The 15,484-nt window shown below is 36.6% G+C and overlaps 1 pseudogene; it reads right to left on the reverse strand.

Annotated features, from left to right (window-relative positions):
- Window positions 1-2,986: 2,986 nt before the first annotated feature.
- On the reverse strand, window positions 2,987-5,252 carry LOC110730621 (annotated as a pseudogene).
- Between the last annotated feature and the right edge of the window lie 10,232 nt (window positions 5,253-15,484).

The raw sequence follows: 15,484 nt of genomic DNA on the forward strand, positions 1-15,484 counted from the left end.
CCAATACTTCCCCTATCATCCCCCCAATTCTGCATACATCATTATCAGTTCTGCTATCTAAAGGTAAATTATACAACCTAATCCAATAAGGGCAAAATTTTATGTTAATAGAATCAGGCTGCTCATCCCCTTGTACCTCCCTTAACAACAAGACGTTATTATCAAAAGTCCATGGGGCACCGTCAATTACTTTCTCCTTATCCCTCCAATGAAAAAATTGTATAATAAAGAAATTATTTTCAATCTTGCGAAACACAACGTCACAGGATAAAGACCATACTTGTTTCAATGTTCGTTGCATTGCTTCGAAATTATAGGATCGTATTGTCAAGATTTTACCTATCAGATAAAGCCTAATGTTTTCAGGCGGTGCAACGTTCTCATGTTCGCTAAGGTCAGCCACTGCACCTTCCTCCTCCGTAATTTTCAGCCTTGCCCACATGTCCGTGATGTCATCCTCCATATTATTACCCTCCAAATAGCACTAGGAAACACCAAGCGAAACCCCTCTGAAGAAGGGACTAGACTTGACTCGCAAGACACTACTCGACTCTTAGGGAGAAAAAACCCTAAGCGAGACTCATAATAATAGTTTTAAAATTTAAATATTTGGATAGTAATTTTCTAGGCTTTAATATTTCTTATAAATAGTCATTCTTAATTTTATTTTTTTATTTTTTATTTTTTTGAAATAAAATTGATTCATAAATAAAAGTCATACAATATCTATATAGAGATTTAGATCTAACAAATACATGATAATTGAATCGAATACAAACATCCTGTTAGCAAAATTACAATTGTTGTTGCAAATCGTACATTCTTCTTACCCTCTTTCATATTGCTGTGATTTACAGCCTTTTTCGACGAGGGGGTCTATCGATTTGTTGTAGTTGTGAAGAAAATTTTCGTCTGATTCGTTAGATTGTAATCGAAAGATTAATCTCTTTTTCGATCCCGCACAAAGTTTTACCCATGAAACAACTCCATAGCAATCCATGAAATAAATAAGCAAATCCTCCCTCAAAAGAGAGAAGAAAAACCCGGCTTTCGAAGGAGCCAAATCCTCCTAAAGAAGAAGAAAACCCTGTCTTTTGAAAGAGGAATGTTCCTTCTAGAAGAGGAAGAGTTATTATAAACCTAAAGCAAGAGAAAAAACACATAAAAACAACAATTGGGGCTTTCCACCTGTAAAAACCGATGAAACCCCTCTAAAATTCAACAATGAAGGCTAGGGTTTTAGAGAGAGGAGAGAAAAGAGAGAGGCTAGGGTTTTAATATTTATAAGTAGTCATTCTTAATTATATTACAAGTAAAATTTTTAGGTTGTTCTCGGCTTTAACATTTAATTGTAAAGTTTGCTAAACATAAGATAGGATATCCATATGTTAATAATGTTATCCATCAATTATAGTACTCCATATGTAGGTTTAATTGAGAAAGTCAAACACTTTTTAGGGGAGTAAATGAGTTGATATGTTCATGAACCACTCACGAACAAGCTCGGTCAAAGCTTGGTCAAAACTCATTTGTTAAGCTAACAAACAAGCTTAAACAAAAATATTAAGCTTGTCAAATAGATGAACAAAGCTCGAACAACATTATGTTCGACTCACTAATGTTCATGAACAGCTTGTTTAAGTCCATTTATAAGTTTATTCACGCCCAATTAAAACTCGAACAAATTATATAGATCTTTTATTCATATATATTTGTAAAAAGTACTAATTATATCATCATGTAAAGGCATGAAAACTCTGTCATTACCTTTTTCTATAGAAGGAATATAAATATCTTATATAAATTAAATGGATGTGTTAAAATTAGAAGGAAACCATATTTTTAATGATAAATTAGAGCTCGTTTATTTAATCAAGTCTGATTTAAACCCGTTCAAGCTCAAACTCAAACTTGAAATGCAAACTAGTACATTCGAGAACAAAGCTCGAACAAGCCAAATTCTTAACGAGCCCAGCTCAAACAAGATTTTTAAAAGCTCGTTCAAACTCAAGATAGTTCGAACACGAATAATTCTTATCAAACTTAGCTCGAACAGACTAAAACTCGACTCGACTCGGATCGTTTGCAACCCTAAATACTTTTGGTATGTCTTATTCAGTTTTTATGGGATCAAATTGTGTTATTTTGTAAGATATCGTTGCCAACTAATTTCTCTTTTAGAGTCTTAGGGACCTTAAGAAAAAAAAAACGTATTTTATTCATGCGCATTCAAAGTTTTTATTTTATTTTGTTGACTTCTCACATTCGATGTATTGTGGAAGAGTTCCATGCTCTTAATTAAACATATAAATAATTTGATCCTTCAAGTTTTAATGGTACGATGTTAGTTAATTTGTAACACTATTAGCATCTTATATTAATTACAATAATCAAGGATATCGCACAAGCCATAGACTAATATTTTCCCTGCAATCAAACTAATGGACAATAATAGCTAACAATTTTTTATTTTTGTTTATTTTTATTTTTTTGTGTTTTATCCGATTCACCTTTTAGGCTAATTCGAATTCGAGGCTTAGTTCTAGACTGTTACCACCAAACATCAATGTATATTGACATATTGTAATACCAACATCATATCATAGCCAACAAATTTTTGGTCATGACTCATGAGGATAGAGGAGTTTTATTGATAATAAAATAGAAGAGAGATGAATGATCAAGTCATCTTCATGACTGAAGTTGGTTCTTGGGAAAAGAGTTATAGCACAACATGTGAAAAGCACTGAACACTTTTATTAACATTTTTACAATAAACCAACTATAAAAAAAAAAAAAAAAAAAAAATGATGACCATATTTTTTTGGCAATCACTAGGATTGTTTGATTTTAATAGGTCAGTAGTTTGTCGTTAGAGCACATAACTTGCCACAAACAAAATTGCCCAATAGCAATTCCTATATAGAAAACTGGAAAATGTACTTTCGACAAACTATTTGTCTATTTTCCTTGGTAAATGAATCATTTACTTACTGGAACCTTTGGCAGATTCAATGTTTAAGCTCTTAAGACATATACACTTTGTTCTCTGCATTAAGAGATTATCTGAAGACATATACACTTTGTTCTCTGCATTTGAAATTGTTTGTGCGGTCTCTTTTGATGCTTCAATGTGTCTCAATGCTATGAATGCCTGATTATTGGACACCGCCTCTCCAATTAGCTGGGCACTCTTTGCTTCACCCTGCAGTTAATCACATGTTAAATTCGCTATCCCGTTATACTAAACTCGGAGGGTGGGTGAATCATCGAGAAAACTAGAAACTACGTTAACTCTTTCTATTTTATAGACCATGTCTTATTATTTATTTTTTTTTCTTTTCTTTACTTTTCCTAAGGGTGACTTTTAATGATTTAAACGAAATAACAAAATTAGCTTGAAATCTGACTCTTATCTACTCCCTCCGTTTCTTTATTTTTGCCCTATTGTCATTTTTTGGGTCAAATTTTGAAAACTTTGACCATAAATTACCGTTAATCTATAAATGATAATATAGTCATGAGTGGTCTTGTTAAATTCGTCTCGTTGTATATTTTATTAATATCATGTTTTTATAGTTTTCACGTGTATGGACATAAAGATATAAACGTTTTAAGACTTATCTTGAAAACTGTGTATAGTCAAATGGGGCAATAAAATAAGGACAGAGAGAGTAGTATCTACGCCCTCTCTATTGATCGTACCCAATATGAGAGGGTCAAAACCCAATAACGACAAGTCGACAAGCCCAGCCCTTAATGTTTACTGCCCCTAGCCCAATAACCACCTTTAATTATATGAAAGGTTAAAAGAAAGAAAGAGTTGTGAGTAAATCACCTGAGCTCTGATAATAGCACTTTGTTTCTCTTGCTCAGCTCTCTCTACAACAAACTTAGTCCTCTCGGCATCTTGTTGAGCAATCTGCTTGGCTTCGATTGATTCTGTAAACTCTTTTCCGAAATTCAGACTCGTAATCGACACATCATCAACCTCTATGAAGAAATTGGATGCACTCTCCGTCAATATCTTCCGAATCTCCCTACTGACATTCTGCAACAAACAAAATTTTAACATACATTTCACCTCAAGCACTCGTGTCAACAAAGCTTATAACAGATTACGTATACTTGCCACATTTTAGACCCACCTTATGAAATTTTGCATAATGTAGTTAAGTGTAACACTTTAGACACAAGCACCCTAGTCCGAGTAACATAAATAAGAAATAAATCACAATTGATTAAGAAAAGGTTACCTCTCTTTGAGTAAGGAGCTGACTGGCATTGTATTGGGCAATTACAGCCTTAAGAGTTTCATGAATGATAGAAGGTAGCACTCTTTCGTCATAGTCCTCACCTAGATGTCTGTAGATTTTTGGTAATTCGTCAACTTTTGGACGAAAAAGGACACGAAGTCCTATATTAATCTGTTACAAAAACTTCAGAGCATCAATTCCAAAGAGTATTTGTTATTTTCAACTGAAAAACATATAGAGCAGCACTAATCATACAAGTTTTGGTAGTATTTACACTGCCTATTTTATTTATTTATATATTTTTACGTATTGATGGCACAATGACTATGATGCAAACTTTACCAATTAACATAGTCGACATCTGATGTAATGTACTCGTACAAACTTTACTCCGTAATTGTACTAGATAATCAACAAAGCTGACCATAAGATCACAAGTAAACAAATATAAACACATACCATTTGAAGGTCATGGCTTCCTGTGGTACTCTCAACAACATGGGGACGTGAACGAATGTCGTAAATAATTGGCCTCTCTAGCCAAGGAATCATCATGTGTCCCTTCAGGATAAACCTGCACATAAATATGGGAGGTGAAATCGAGTAGGCATTTCCAGTATTCGAAAGTGTAAAATATTTTGATTGAACGTCTTGCATATTTGTCAACCAATTCAAATAAATTTTGATACGTCCTACAAAACTATATCCATGTATATTTTCATGTCGACCAAACAACCACTAAATCTAAACGAGGTAAAGCATGTTTAAACACGAGTCAAAAGTATTGTACAATGTAATTTCATGAGAAGACAAATTCATGAATACCTTATCCTTGATGCCATCAATGCGGCTAAACATTATAGCTCGACACCCAGGAGCTACACTGTAAAAACTGCTATGTATTGAGTAGGCACCAAGTACTCCAACCATGCCTACACCAACTAACTTTGAAACCGCGAAGCCAAATCGCCGCAGCTTCATGCTCCATTGATTCATCATAGTGTCTAGGCAAGGGTACCAGCCCTGATTAGCGAACACTTTTGTTAAAAGAATACCATATTGTTCTTAATAAAAACCTATGATCAAAAAACAAACAAGACTTTTGACTATGCAACAAACAACAAAGATATATGATACTTCCTCCACTTCTTTTTAATTGCAACTCGGTGTAACAAGAATTCTTTAGAATGTTTGGATCAAAAAATATTCAAAGCAGAGTATGAGCGTAAATATTGCAAAAACAAAAACATTGCAATTATAAAGATATCAAAAGGATATGATTTATTGCCCATCAGAAAATTGTACAATGTCACTACGTTACAAGAGTAACTATAAGCTATTATATTAATGTGCGTGAGAATAAAGAAAATCAAGCCAATAAAATACAATGATTTCGAGATGATTATAATAAAATTATGTAAAAATACCTATAATCAATTGGAGAAAAAAGAAAAGTATTTGAAAAACCTGAGAAAATTATTTTGGTGGCCAAAGAAACAGAGATAGACGAATTCCTCACCTCAGTCACCTTGATGCTGAATTGCTAATGAACTTTCAGCGGGGTTTAAGGAAGCTAAAACCCCATTCAATTTTCGAGTTTCTTTTTCATCAAGCTAAATAACCAAATACGTTAAAAAACAGAAGAAAAAAAAAAAAAAAAGGGGGGGGGGGGGGGGGGCTAGATAACCAAAGTGTAAGATTTGGGCCTACGAAATAGATATTTGGTCCAACTCTATTTTATACAAGCCCAATTGTTAATGATAAAATTATATTGCTACTAGATTGACCTGTAAGATGTATCGGATTATTGCGTGCAAAATAAGCTTACCTAAAGAGTGAGTGTTTGCCAATTTAGTGATTTGTGTCTGTTGGGGAAATTGAGTACCGGGCCACGAAAATCGCAATGAATGAACTTGAACTAATTTACACTTTGAGGCGTGAATAAAATCACTTTCCCAAAATAAAATTTTATCCTGATTAAACACACGGGTATCACGAAATTGCTAGGAGATACAACGAAGACAACCGCAATAGTGTGTATTATATTTGTGGTCAAATGTAAAACAAAACTTTGATAATTATGATGATGATGATAACTTGGGGTTTGCAATCGGTTTTCAAGAAGAAATAATTAAACTGCTATTTTTCTTGAAGTTCTTTTCATCATATGTTAAATGAACATATATATACAAAGCAAAAAATCAAGCATCAAAGGAAGAGTAACCGTAAAATCTCAATCCAGAAAAAGCCCGTGCCTTGCCGGGCCGTGATCGCCCTACCGGACAAATTTGGGTCTCAGAATCTGAACGGCCTCGCGCCAGGCGGTGAACCCAAGAATTGCAGACTGCCTTCTTGCGCCCTGTAGGGGGATGAATATCCTACCGGGCGAAAACCCAACAGATCTTGCTCTTCCTTTTCGCGCCCGGTAAGGCGGTGGTGACCCTGACCGGGCGGCAGACCTGCGTCAGTAAACCTACACTTGCGCCCAGTTGGGCAAGCACCACCCTGACTGGGCGGCGTAATTTCCTGCAAACCGACACAACTATGCTATTTTAATTGCTTTATTCTTTGCTTTTCTTAATCAACCACACCTTCACCTATGTGAATTAAGCTAAGCACATGAAATTCGTCTAACATTCTCTAAATTATTCAACAATACTCCCCCATTTAGAGAATAAATCTAGACTCATTGCAAAAACATCATCATCATAAAAGGCAATCTCATACATAAATGAAAGTGTGCAAATACTTAAACTTCCACTTAGTGCAATGTACATTCCAAGAATTCGTATCCATATGGTGTCGTAAAACGATTGAACCAAAAGCAATACATATTGAATTCATGAAGATATTACACACACAAGATAAATTACTTGATTACATTAATACTTGACACATAAAGCCATGTGTCCCTATCTTTTCGTAAGTACTTCAAAACTATGCCCAAATAGCTTCTTAAAGCGGCTAAACTTCGTACTTATATAAGTAGACTTCCAAAACATGCTCCTGTGACAAAGCACTATATCAGGAATTCTATTAAGTTAAAAACAACTTGTTTTCATCACAGTAAACCGGAACTTTACCTTGGATGATTAAACAAGTTCCCAATTACCAAATAAGAAAGTAAATCTTATTGAACTTAAGACCTAACGTCTTATTGGGCATTAAGTTAAGACTCCCTCATTGATAATTAATTCGGGCTCCAATCCTAAATTGATTGTCATCCTATTATTCACATCTCTAGCCAATGCCTTGATGAAACAATCGGCTAGATTGAAATTCGTTCGAACATAATCAATAGTGATCACACTATTCTTGATAAGCCCTTGAATGTAACTATGCCGCACTCCAATATGCCTTGACTTACCATTATACCCTTAGCTATATGCCTTAGCCAAAGTAGCATTATTATCGCAATGTATCATAATTGGCGATATTGGCTTTTGCAACAAGGAATCTCATGCATTAAATCCCTTAACCATTATGCTTCTTTACCACCGAAATGTAATGCTATGAACTCCGATGTCATTGTTGAATCTACAATGTAAGTTTGTTTCTTAGATGCACATGAAATGACACCTCCCCCATATAGGATTACCCATCCACTTGTGGATGAATGATCTCTGTTTAAGATCCAACTTGCATCCAATTATCCTTCAACAACCAAAGGATACCCACTATAGCACAAACCATAATCCATGGTTTTCTTCAAGTACTTCAACAAATGACGAATCGCTTGCCAATGTAGCATACTAGGATTACTAGTGAACCTGCTCAATTGAACTGCATAAGCGATATCCGACCTAGTACTTGTTATGGCATACATCAAACACCCTATAACTCTAACATATTCCTATTGTGAAACTGCATTACCTTAGGTACCAACTTTATCCAAGGATCCATAGGTGTTGAATAAAGAAAGGTTGAACTTTCACTAACATTGAATTTCTTGAGCACTTTCTCAATGTAATGAGATTGTGACAAGATCAATTTCCCATTTTCTCTCTTTATTCTTATTCCCAATATGACATCCGCTTCTTCCATGTCTTTCATGGAAAACTGAGAACTAAGGAAGGATTTTTGTCATTTCATCGAAATAATCAACACCATGCTTTTGCCTAAAGCCTTGGATAACCAATCTGGCTTTAAATTTCACTATGGAGCCATCCAGCCTCCTTTTCCTAGTGAAAATCCACTTGCAACCAAGAGGTTTGCAACCGGGAGGTAAATCCTCTATGACCCAAGTATTATTTCCCATGATAGAATCCATCTCATCATTTATAGCTTCCTTCCAAAATAACTATCTTGGAAAGATATAGCCTCGCTATAAGTCTTTATGTCACTATCCACATTGAAACAATATGGAGTAGTGGAACTAAGGACATCCCTAGACCTTTCAACTAAATATATTATGAAGTCATCTAGAGGATTCCTAATTTTCCTTTCCCTAGTACTTCTCTTCACTTGAGGAGTTTCAAAATTCTCGTTATCGAATGTACTTTCATGAGTTTCAAGTTGATCTTCAACTCTACTATCTCCCTATCATTGGCACTGATCTGTAGATCTTTCTGTCTACTAATTGATGAAAATCGATTTTCATCAAAAATTGCATCTCTTGACTCAATAACCGAATGAATCGATATATAGTCATTTTGTTCTATTACATAGAACCTATAGGTTTTGCTATGCTCAGCATAACCTATAAATATGCAATCCAAGCCCCTTTCACCGAGCTTTCTTTTCTTGTTGCCAGGCACTCTCACGATTTCCCTACAACCCCAAACCTTGAGATACTTCAAGTTTGGTTTTCTTTTGTACCAAAGTTCATAAGGAATAGATTCTTTTCCCTTAGTGGGAACCTGGTTAAGAATGTGACAAGCTGTCAACATTGCTTCACCCCAGAACCCTTCACTCAAACCAGAGTAAGATAGCATGGAATTAACCATTTCTTCAAGAGTTCTGTTTTTCCTTTCAGCTACACCATTTGATTGTGGTGCATAACCAACTGTAGTCTCATGAATTATACCCAAAGATTGGAAATAAGCTAGATCATAATATTCCCCTCCCTTATCAGTTCTAATTCTCTTAATTAATTATTCTACTTGCAGTTCTACTTCTCTTTTATAAATATCAAACTTTGTCAAAGCTTCATCCTTGGAATGCAAAAGATACACATAACAAAACCTAGAATAATCATCTATAAATTTAATCATGTATCTTTTGTTCCCCAAAGAAGGAGTACTATGAAAATCACACAAGTCACTATGGATTAATTCTAAAATATTAGAACTTCTCTCAACTCTCTTAAAAGGAGTTCTAGTGATCTTGTTCAACATGCAAGTAGAACATTTATTAGGAGAAATATCACAAGAAGGTATCAATTCTTGTTTGGACATAAAAAGCATTTTATTATAATTCACATGTCCTAACCTTGAATGCCATAAATCAAACAAATTCAAATCAAATTGATTAACATTGTCAACAACATTCAAACACATATCATCCATAACACAATTTTCTCTCAATGAGAGTTTAAACAAACCATTCTCCAAATAACAACGACCTATGAATGTTACACCCCTAGTAATTATACATCTATTAGCTTCAAATACAAGCTTATAGCCAAGACTATTCAGGGTAGGCCCAGACACAAGATTCCTACTAATTTCCGAAGCATACAAAACAATCCTAAGAATAATTGCAGTCCCCGAACTAAACACAAGCTCAACTTGTCCTCTTCCAAGAACCTTGATGATAGAGTTGTTCCCCATGTAGAGCTCTTCTCCATCAACAACCTTTTGAAAGGTTTTGAACCAGTGTTTACTCTTGCACACATGCCTTAAATCCCCCAAATCAATCCACCATGAGTCATCATCCTGCATCATAAAAACGTTAGGACCGTTTCATTTAAATCCAAATCGGAATTAACACTACAAAAAAAAAAGGCCAGATTCCGACGGACACAAAATTCCGTCGGAAATCCTATATATTCCGGTGGATTTATATTCCGTCAGAAAATTTCCGACGGAATTCCTACGGAATACAAATCCGTCAGAATATATGGGCATTCCGACGGAATTATTCGTTGGAAAATGTATATTCTGACGGATATAAAATCCATCGGAAGTTTCCGACGGAATATTCCGTCGAAACATAAATTTTCCGACAGAATTAAAATCCGTCGGAAAATTAAGTTTCCGTCGGAAAACTAATTAAATAATAAAAAAAAAAAACTCTCTTTAAAATCTAAGAAAACCCTAAAAACCCATACTCTTTCTCTCTCCCCGCCTCCCTTCTCTTTCTCTCTCCTCTCTTCTTTCCTCTTCCCCTCTTTCTCCTTCCTTTCCTCCTTCCTTTCCTCCCTTCTCCTTCCTCGTTCGGCGCACGCAACCTTTCTCTTCCCTTCTTTCTCCTTCCTCTCCTCTTCCCTGTTTCTCTTTCCTCTTCCCCTCTTTCTTTTTTTTTTCGTTTTCTTAAGCAATCGAAGATAATTTTAAGATATTCAATGGCAACTCATGAAAATCAAGGTTTTCATGTCAAATTCGACCATGAAAACTCTAGATCTAGAGTTTTCATGGTCGAATTTGACCTTATAAACCCAATTTCGACGTTTTTTTTTGTTCAAATAAAGGTATGTTTCTTTTTTTTTTCTTCTAAATTTTGATTTTAATTAATTTGTTGAATTTTCTGGTTTTTTTGCAATATATGGTGTTGGTGAAGTATGGATTTTTTTTATGTTTTTTTTTTGTGTTTTTGGTGGTTGTTTCGGTGGTGGTGAGGTGGGTTTCGGTGTTCTTTTGGGTGGTTTCGGTTAGGTGGGTTTCGGTGTGGGGAGGTGGGTTAAGGTGGTAGTTGGGGAGGTGGGTGGGTGGGTCAGGTGAGGTGGTGGAGGGGCTGGGCGATGGGGGCAGTGGGTTAAGGTGGTAGGTGGGGTTGTGGGTTTCGGTTAGGTGGTGAGGTGGGCTGGGCGATGGGGGCAGTGGGTTAAGGTGGTAGGTGGGGTTGTGGGTTTCGGTGAGGTGGGGAAGTGGGCTGGGGGATGGGGGCAGTGGGTTAAGGTGGTAGGTGGGGTTGTGAGTTTCGGTGAGGTGGGGAGGGCGATGGGTCAGGTGGGTGTGGGCTGGTGGTGGGTCAGGTGGGGGGGCAGGTGGTAGGAGGCTAGTGGCGTGGGCTGGTGGTGGGTCAGGTGAGGGGGGGGCAGGTGGTAGGGGGCTGGTATGGGGTGAGCTGGTGGTGGGTCAGGCGAGGTGGGTTAAGGTGGTAGGGGGGCAGGTGGCGTTTTTTTTTGTTTTTTTTTTATTCAATTTTCCGACGAAAATTTCCGTCAGAATTTACCTTTTTCGACGGAAATTTCCATCGGAATATTCCCCTTCCGACGGACTAATCCGTCGGAATCCACTTTAGCTCCGGCGGAAAATTCCGTCGGAACTTTGAGACGGAATTTCGGTTAAAGTCAAAACCAGCTTCGACAGACTGTATTCCGTCGGAAAAGTGTCTTCCGACGGAATTTCCCTCGGAAAACGTCGAATTTCTGACAAGGGCTGTTCCGAGAGACAGTTTTCGTCGGAAGGCCGTTTTCCGACAGATTTTCCCCTGTTTTCGACGGAAAAAGTCAGTCGGAATTCGGTCGTTTTCTTGTAGTGTTAAATTCAACCTCATGAATTGGATTACCTTTGGTGGGTGGGTCCTTGCTTTCATTAGCACGGCCCTCCTTGGCTTTTTCCATCCTTTTCTTGAAAGAAAAGCAGTCCTTCTTGCGGTGACCAACCTTACCGCATTCCCAACAAGCAAATTTGTTATTATTTGCTTGCTTTTTGGACTTTCCTTTGGAAGAATTATTATTCTTCCTCTTTCCACTAGTAGATGTACTGGCTCTCCCTTCATCTACCATGTTAACGGTAGATGTGCTAGGATTTCCATCCTTAGCTCCTTCCATGGCACGAATCCCTTCTTCAATTTGAAGATGAGTGGCCAAACCGGACAATGTCATGTCCTCTTTCTTATGCTTTAAATCATGTTTAACATTTTTCCAACTAGGGGGTAATTTGTCAATAATGCTAGAAACAACAAACAACTCATTCATGGCTATTCCATGTTGTTCCAAGCTACCATAGATACGTTGCAATTCATGAAATTGGTCCATTATGGACCGACCATCCACAAATTTAAAATTATTAAAATTACTTACAAGGAACTTCTTGCTCGAAGCATCCTCCGCCATATACTTGCTTTCTAAGGACTCCCAAAGCTCCTTACCCGACTCAATATTTTGATAGACATCAAATAAGTCATCCTCCATCCCATTCAAAATATGACCACGACAAATAAAATCATCGTTGTCCCATTTCGATCTTTCCCGAACCGATTCCAAAGTCTCATTCTCATGTTCATCCGGCCTTGGAGTACTTATTACATAGGCAACATTTAGAGATGTAAGAAGAAAATTCTTCCACCTTCTAAATTCAACACCATCAAACTTCTTGAGTTTGACAAAATTTGTTGTTAATTCCTTCACACTAGACATACTTGATAAATTCTAAGATTAAACCTCTATAGATTGTTAGGATTACAATGGTTTCAATAAAGAAAGCACTTAAAAATTGTGTTGGAACAAATCCTAAAAAAAAAATGATTACAATATAATTGTAAATGTCAAATACAATTCAATGTATCACAATCAAGTATTAAATATATCTAGGAAATTAGAGAAATTTACAAAGATTACACTAGTATGAAGATGATCAAACTTGCCTCACCTCCAAGCCGTTAATTCCAAGCATGAACATGAGAAAATCGGTGTCCCATAAGACTAGTACCTTGATACACCGTCAAAGGCGTGTAAACACTTTCCTAAAAGGTTTATTTCCCCCACACGGTGCTTGGGTTAAAACGGAAATCTTCTTTGAGATACAATTGACAGAAAATTTCGTTCTTAGCACTAGAATCGAAATGCAATGAATAATTCACAAAGATTGATTAAATTTCAAGTGTTTTCAAAGAGAAGATTGCAAGTTTTCTCTATGAAAAGTGTGGAGAATAAACTTGGAGAGGAAGAGCAAGAAGAAAAACTAATTCTATATCCTCTTCTTTCCTTCGTTTCTTTTTAAATAAAAGAACGAAAATCGCAACCGCCAGAGGGCCGTAGGCGCGGCATCCAGGGCCGCGGACGTGGGTGCCTAGGCCGCGGGTGCGGCATCTCTACCCGCGGGCGTGGACAGGGTGAAGATGGATTTCACCCAACTTTCTGGAGATGCCGGGCCGCGCCCATGCCGCGGGCGCGGCACCCTGTACCGCGGGCGCAGTTTTCCCGGCTCTCCACATACACTCTATATATTCAAAAATATTCACCTCCTTTATCGATTCTTAATCTTTTTATTTTTCCATTAGTTTGCAATTCTACTTCACTTTTGTAGATTTTAAATTTGTCAAGGGCTTGATCTTTAGAGAATAACAAATAAACATAACAAAACCTTGAAAAATCATTAATAAATGTTACAAGATATTTCTTATTCCCTAAAGAAGGTGTGTTGTGAAAATCAGACAAGTCCCTATGCACTAAATCAAGCAATGTAGTATTTTTCTCAACAACATTAGGAGATGGTTTCCTTGTGATTTTGGTTAACATGCATGTCTTGCACTTCTCTATTCTTAGATCAAACATGGGTATCAAATCATGCTTAGACATAAAATATAATTTTTTATAATTTACATGACCAATTCGCAAATTTCATAGAGAAGAATTGTCATTAACAACATACACAACATCATTCAAAGTATTACAAATACTTAACTTAAACATACCATTACACAAATATCCAAGTCCTACAAATTGACCACATTTAGATAAAATAAACTTATCCGACTCAAACACCATTTTAAAACCTAATCGATTCAAGATCGCACCGGATACAAGATTTCTCCTAAGTTCGGGAGCAAAAAAACCCATCTTTTAAAATAAGAGATTTGCCCGAACTAAAGACTAGCTCTACTTGTCCCTTGCCAAGCACCTTAGCGGTAGAGTCATTGCCCATATAAAGAATTTCTCCATCATAAACCTCCATGAAGGTCTTGAACAATGTCCTATCTTTGCACACATGCCTCGATGCGCCCGAATCGATATACCACGAACAATCAGCTTGTACACGTATGATTTCAGAAATCATACGCACATAATCCATCAATGAATTAAATGAAATTTGTGCACAAGAGTTACCTTGTATGTCTTGGGATTGGCTAGCATCGCCTTTCCCACCTTAAGACTTTTTTTTGCTCAATTTCTTCTTCCAAATTGTACAATCCTTCTTAAAATGATCAGGTTTTCCACAAACCCAACAAGCACGTGATTTTGTACCATCACCACTTACTTTAGGCTTCTTGCCCTTATTTTTGTTTGAGTCATATCCCCTTTTCCTGTCATTAGACTTTCCATCCTCCACCATGTTAACGGTGGTAGAACTAGGAATTACCTCCTTTTGTCCTTCTTGCACACGAATTTCTTCCTCAATCCGAGTATGTGAACTTAATCCCTCGGGATTAATATCTTCATGTCTATGCTTTAAACCATTCTTAAAGTCTTTCCAAGAGGAAGGCAATTTATCTATTATAGATAACACTATAAAGGTCTCATCAAGATTAATTTCATGTTGCCTAAGACTCCCTAAAATCCTTTGAACCTCATGATATTGTTCCATGACCGGCCTACTATCAACAAACTTATAATTGTTAAATTTATTAATAAGGAATTTCTTGCTAGAAGCATCTTCGGCCATATACTTTGACTATAAGTCTTCCCAAAGCATTTTAGCAAAATCATGAAACAAATAAATATCAAACAACTCATTTGACATACCGTTCAACATGTGCCCATGACAAATGTAATCGTCATTCTCCCATTTGTTGCGTTTCCTAGTGACCTCCAATGCCTCGTTTTCCTCCTCCGTTGGTTTCGAGGAAGTGAGAACATACGCCACTCCAACTGAGGTCAATAGAAAATGCATCTTTTTCTGCCATCTTTGAAAATCAACTCCTTCAAACTTGTCCAACTTTTGAAAGTTCGATGTCAATTCTTTCACTGTTGCCATCTTTGTAGGATTATTACTTTAGATTGTTGGGGATATTGAGTACTGGGTCACAAAAATCACAACAAATGAACTTGAACAATTTTACACTTCGAGGCGTGAACAAAATCACTTTCCCAAAGTAATATTTTGACCCTTATTAAACACACC

This window comes from Chenopodium quinoa, unplaced genomic scaffold (genome assembly GCF_001683475.1).
Source record: "Chenopodium quinoa cultivar QQ74 unplaced genomic scaffold, ASM168347v1, whole genome shotgun sequence".
Taxonomy (NCBI): Eukaryota; Viridiplantae; Streptophyta; class Magnoliopsida; order Caryophyllales; family Amaranthaceae; genus Chenopodium; species Chenopodium quinoa.